This window comes from Cebus imitator, unplaced genomic scaffold, assembly GCF_001604975.1.
Source record: "Cebus imitator isolate Cc_AM_T3 unplaced genomic scaffold, Cebus_imitator-1.0 Scaffold199, whole genome shotgun sequence".
In the NCBI taxonomy this organism is placed as follows: Eukaryota; Metazoa; Chordata; class Mammalia; order Primates; family Cebidae; genus Cebus; species Cebus imitator.
The window spans coordinates 5,562,927-5,569,019 of record NW_016107514.1 but is presented as its reverse complement, the minus strand read 5'-3'; positions in this window follow the sequence as shown (position 1 = coordinate 5,569,019).

The following is a 6,093-nucleotide window of genomic DNA, read 5'->3' as shown; positions in this document are numbered from 1 at the left end:
CTAAGAAGTAGAAAATAGTCACTCATGCTTTCTCCAAACCAATATAAAAAGACGGAATAAAATAAAAGATTAAAACATAAAGGCACACACATTAAAAAATAAAAACATATTAATGAACTTTACAAACATTTCCATCAGATGAAGAGTATGCTCTCTTGAAGGAAGTGATAACATTGGCTTTTCAGGTATACCAAAGTAAGGAGACACACTATCAGAGAAAAAGCAGCCTCATAGAGCAGAAAGCTTTGTTTCATTCATTTGAGAAACATACACTGAGTGCCTAAGTATAGATCTTGGTAATGTATGTGAAAAAAATATTTTTAAAAAGTTAAAAGAGGTTATTTCATGACCTATTCTAAGTTTTGCATTTGACAGGTAGAATCAAATAGAGTCAAGGTTTGGATATAATGATATTTTTAAAACTATCTTTAGTTTTTATTCTTTTTAGAGATATAAGAAAATTGTAATATAAAACAATTGGTGAACTAAGCTGAGCTAAAAGCAATTTATGAAAGAAAAATGGGTAGTATTGTTTATATATGCATGTGGGTATTTGTGTGGGTGCATATGTGTATTTGTGTTGAAGGAGCAGCCTCCAGTTTGATTATCTTAAAGAAATACAGTACATCACCCTGTGCCCTCTAGCTTCCATACCTCATAACAGCTGCTCTTCAGCTGCCAGTTTTCTAGGTTATTTGGTCACATTTTTCTGCGAGAGGAGAGTCTTTTATAAAATGCCTTATTTGTGTTTCCTCAAATACAGGCTTCCTAGGGAACGTCACAGATCATGTGTTTTGGTTTATAAGTTCAAAGGAAAATTGCTTTGATTGCTAGATCAAAATTTTCAATCTGAGACAAAGTGAATAATTATACTTAAAAAGCTGAGCATCACTTCTACTAGTGGTACTTACAATGCATAAAATGTTGTGTCAATAAATACAAAGTTTTTTATGTGTAACAAGTCTGATGACTTATATAGAATATAATTTAGTTAAACATTTTACATCTAATTTTCAAAGTAATTATGCTGAGTGGAGGAAGTCAGGCAAGAAGGAATGGATGTTGCCTGATTACACTTATATAAAATTAAAGACAATGTAAAGTAATTATAGTGAGAGAAAGTACATCGGTGGTTGCCAGGGGGTGAAGGAAAGGAAGGCAGCAAGAGAGAGAGAGAGAGAGAAAAGAAAGGACAGAGATGACAAAAAGAGACAATTAAACTTTTGGGGTGCTGGAAACATTTGTTATCTTGACTGTTAATGATGAGTTCACAAATGCGTGTACGTTATATACTGTACACTTTACATATATGCAGTTATAGTATGTCAATTGCACTGCAACAAAGCTTTAAAAAATCTAACCTTCACTGTCGAATTATTTCTGTCCAAATGAACTGTGCTAATATAATTACTATATGTTAAAGACATCTGGGAATTAAGGTGAAGAATAAACATATGATAGGCAGGAAGTCTTCCTTTTGATGTTGTATGTCTTCAGTGACTTATCACCTTAAGCTTTTCCAGCAACACAGAACAGTTTTGCTTTCATCACCATAGAAGAGAGAACTTGCCAAGTTCACACATAACACTATTTCCAACGGTCTCTCAAGAAGCTACTGCTAGATGGTACCTTACATGACTGTGCTGCATAAACATTGGAGCAGATTTAGTAGCTTTTATTGATAAGGTGAAAGGGAATGAAAAGCAATGATTCACAGACAGGAAAGACAGTTTGGTATTTTTTGTTTACCATTAATATCTAGAAGAAGGAAAATGATTTTTGAAAGAAACCCTGCACTACACCCAAAGTGATATTTCTTCTTCCTTCTCCTTCCTTTCCTTCCCCTTCCCTTTTTTCCCTCTATAATTCCCTCTATAATCCACTATAATTCCCTCTCTTTCTCTCCCTCCCTTCCTCCCTCCCTCTCTCTTTCCTTCTTTCTTTCTTTGTCTCTCTCTCTCTCTCTTTCATCCTCCCTTCTTTCTTTTTGAGGCAAGGCCTTGCTATGTTGTCCAAGCTAAAGTACACTGGCACAAACACAGCTTACTGCAACCTTGACCTTCCATGGTTCAACTGATTCTCCCACCTCAGCGTCCTGAGTAGTTGGGACTACAGGCGCGTGCTATCACCCAGCTAATTTTTAGATTTTTTTTGTAGAGGGGTTTTGCCATGTTGCCCAGGCTGGATTTGAACTCCTGAGCTCAAGCAATCTGCTTGCCTCAGCCTCCCAAACTGCTGAGACTACAAGTGTGAGCCACTGTACTGGGCCCAAAGTGATATTTCACAACTGCAAATCTGATTCTGTCATTCCCGTTTAAAAATCAACAGTGGCTTTCTACTGGCCACTGTTTTTAGGAAAATCCTCAACATGGTTTACCAGGTACTTCATATTTGACCCATGTCTTCCTTTTTGGCCTGGGCTCATCTCACTATTTCCCACACAATCCACAGCCATTCTGGATGGTTCTTAGCATCTTACTCATCAAGGCTTTCCATGCTGTAACGCACGTTGCATTCTCCAGGAAGCACACTCTGAGGTAGAGCTTAGAGTTCAGGATGTTTATTAGAGAGTGCTCTTGAGTCAACACCCAGGGAAGGGAGGAGGCGGAAGCAGAATTGGGAAGAGGGAGAAATCAAGCTGAGATGCAAGCCTGACAGCCTCAGCCAACAAGACACATTGCTCTGAAGCTGAAGTGGCTCACCACAGGTGGCACACAAATGGTGGAAGGGTGTGAGCTTGGGTGACGAGGCTCCCTGCAGCTGAGGCAATGCCTGAAGAGGCTGGCACTGCTAGCTCCAGGGTTATCAAGTCCTTCCTTAAAAGGGGATCTGAGCTTTGCATCTGTATATCACCTCACCTTGTTATTTAGCTTGTATGAAACTCTCCTCTCCAGCTCACTTAGGTCATTCAGCTCATCCTTCAGATCTCACTATAATCCTCATTTCTTCAGCGAGGGTTTCCCAAATTCCCAAACTCCACTGGCACTTCCTCGTATCAATAACTCCATGAGTATGGATCACTTCTGTAACATTCACTCTGTATCTTCAATGCCTACCACAGTGTGGGCACATATAGGTACCTGATTAATACTAACTGAATAAATGAACAAATCTGAGGATTAAGGAGCACTGCAAAGAACAAAGAGCCTTGCCAACGCATCTACTTTGGCATATTCCCTTCCTTCCTTCCTTTTTTTCTTCCTTCTTTCTTCCCCCTTCCTTCCTTTCTCTTTCTTTCTTCTTTCTTTTCTCTTTCTTTCTTCCCTCCTTCCTTCTTTTTCTTTCTTTTCTTTCCTTTCTTTCTCTTTCTTTTTCTTTTTTTCTTTCTTTTTCTTTCTTTCTTTCTCTCTCTCTTTCTCTTTCTCTCTCTCTCTCTCTCTCTTTCTTCCTGAGACAGAGTCTTGCTCTGTCACCCAGGCTGGAGTGCAGTGGCACAATATCAGCTCACTGCAACCTCCGCCTCCCAGGTTCAAGCGATTCTTCTGCCTCAGCCTCCCGAGTAGCTGGGATTATGGGCACACACCACAAAGCCCAGATCATTTTTGTATTTTTAGTAGAGACAGAGTTTCACTGTATTGGACAGGCTGGTCTTGAACTCCTGACCTCGTGATCTACCCGCCTCAGCCTCCCAAAGTGCTGGGAGTACAGGGCGTGAACCACCATGCACAGCCTACTTTGGCATATTCTAAGACTTTGTGGCAGTGTGATGTTGAGGCAAGGACTTCAGACCCCATCATCAGTCAGTGCCCAGTCAGTCAATCCCAGCTCAGTCACATTTTAGCTGGGTGACCATGGATACATTCATTAATCTAAGCTCTAATATTTCAAGTGAATAATAACAATGGTAATGTTAGTAGTAATGATAGTATCTTTCCTGTAGGCTGCTGGGAGGGTTCCATGACATAATCTATGTAAGGGATTTATCGCAGTGCCTGGAATATAGTCATGCATCAGTAACTTGCTAGCTATAGATGCTATTATTATTTGACCTTTTGCTATAAGTTCTTAAAATACCTTTAAAAAGATAATAATATTAGAAAAAGTCTTTTTTATATTTGCTCTTACAAATGCATCAAAATAGTAATCTTAGAAAAAATCAGAAACGTTGGATTTTCCTACATTTAATTTACAGTATAGAATTGATTTTTATTTTGCATTATACTTGGGAGATGGAGGACAGCATTATCTTCTCCTTACTTATGATCTCTAAAATTTTTATGTGTGTGTGTGTGTGTGTGTGTGTGTGTGTGTGTGTGTATATGTATTTTAAGACAGAGTCTTGCTCTGTCGCCCAGGCTGGAGAGCAGTAGCATGATCTCGGCTCACTGCAACCTCCACCTCCCAGGTTCAAGCGATTCTTGTACCTCAGTCTCCTGGGTGGCTGGGATTACAGGCACACACCACGAGGCCTCGCTCATTTTCTGTAGTTTTAGTAGAGACAGGGCTTCACCACGTTAGCCAGGCTGTCTCAATTTTCTGGCCTCAAGTAATTCACCCGTCTCAGCCTCCTACAGTGTTGGGATTACAGGCGTAAGCCACCACGCCTGGCCTGACCTTCTGTTGTTTTATTTTATTTAATTAACTAATTAATTAATTTGAGACAGGGTCTCGCTCTGTCACCCAGGCTGGAGGGCAGTGGTTTGATCATGGCTTACTGCAGTCTCGATCTCCTGGGCTCAAGCAGTCCTCCCGCCTTAGCCTCCAAAGTAGTTAGGACTACAGGTATGCACCACGACGCCTGGCTAGTTTTTTAAATTTTTTGTATTTAAAATGAGGCAGGAACTCACTTTGTTGCCCAGGCTAGTCTCAAACTCCTGGTCTCAAGTGATCCTCCCAAGGATCAAGGATCAAGTGAGACATTCCAAAGTGCTGAGATTACAGGTGTGAGCTACTGCATTGGCTTTCTAATGTTTTAAATAAGGTCTGCTTCTGAACTCTCCACCCATACAATCTAGGAGTGTACAACTCAGCAATACTGGTCTACTTGTAACTTGCAAATAGCGGGGTGTTGCTTTTGCCTATGTATGAAATGCCTTTTCCTATGTTAGGAAATTTCTACTTCAGTATGAATTGGCTAACTGGCTCAAAATCCACCTCCTGAACAAAACCCCTTACTTCTTCCATGCTGCTCCTAAATTACCCTTTTTGCTATGACACCATTTACATGTCCAGGCTGTGTTCTAACCCCCTTGCCTTATATCTCCCCATTAGGCTGTGAGCTTCTTGAAGGCAGTTTTTCACCTTTTATATCTTGCGCATTTGGACACTCAATAAGTGTTTGTTGAGTTGATTTGGGTGAGAAGAAAATCACCAGATCTCTTTAGAAAGACACAGATGATGAATGGTTTAGGTAATATGCAGTGGACTCAAGGAACACAGTACAAAGTTAATAAATTGGAAGCCAACTATTTATTATTTGCTACTTTTTCATTTTCAATTGAAATATACCACTTGAAGAGTTCCCTTCAATTAGCATATTACTCAGTGAATTATCCCAAAATGAATACTTGACCATTTACAAAGTCAAGAAGTAGAACATTGTTAGAAGCCCCTCCCATGCACACTTAAACATCCATTTTTGTATTTGCCTTTACCCCAGAAACCTTATCTGAGCCTTTCAAAGTTATTCTCTAAGAAATGAATACTTCTCCCACCCTGCTTTCTTTATGGTTTATCATGGTAATTGATTGCCAGCCACTGTCACTGACATGTACTTTCAAATCCTGCCATCTCTGTAAAGAAATACACACATTTAGCACTCCACTTCTATGTCTTTATGACTCTTGTTTCCACAGGGGCCCCACTTCTTCCTTTGTCTCCTTTTATTGTGTGTTCTTTACCCCATTATTCTTCCTCAGTGAAACACTTTACCCACTTCCTGTTAACTATCTGACCTCGCTTCTCCTTATAACTCCTCCACTATTGAATGCTTTTGAAAAACTCCGAAAGGAATTGAATTTTTGATGAGTATTTAAAATAAGATACCAACATGATTTCTTCATTCATTCAAACGGCAAAAATTAAGGGAAATTAAAATATGAAGAGGGGTCAATAACAGAGTAGAAAAGATGACACATTTAGAGAAGATGATTT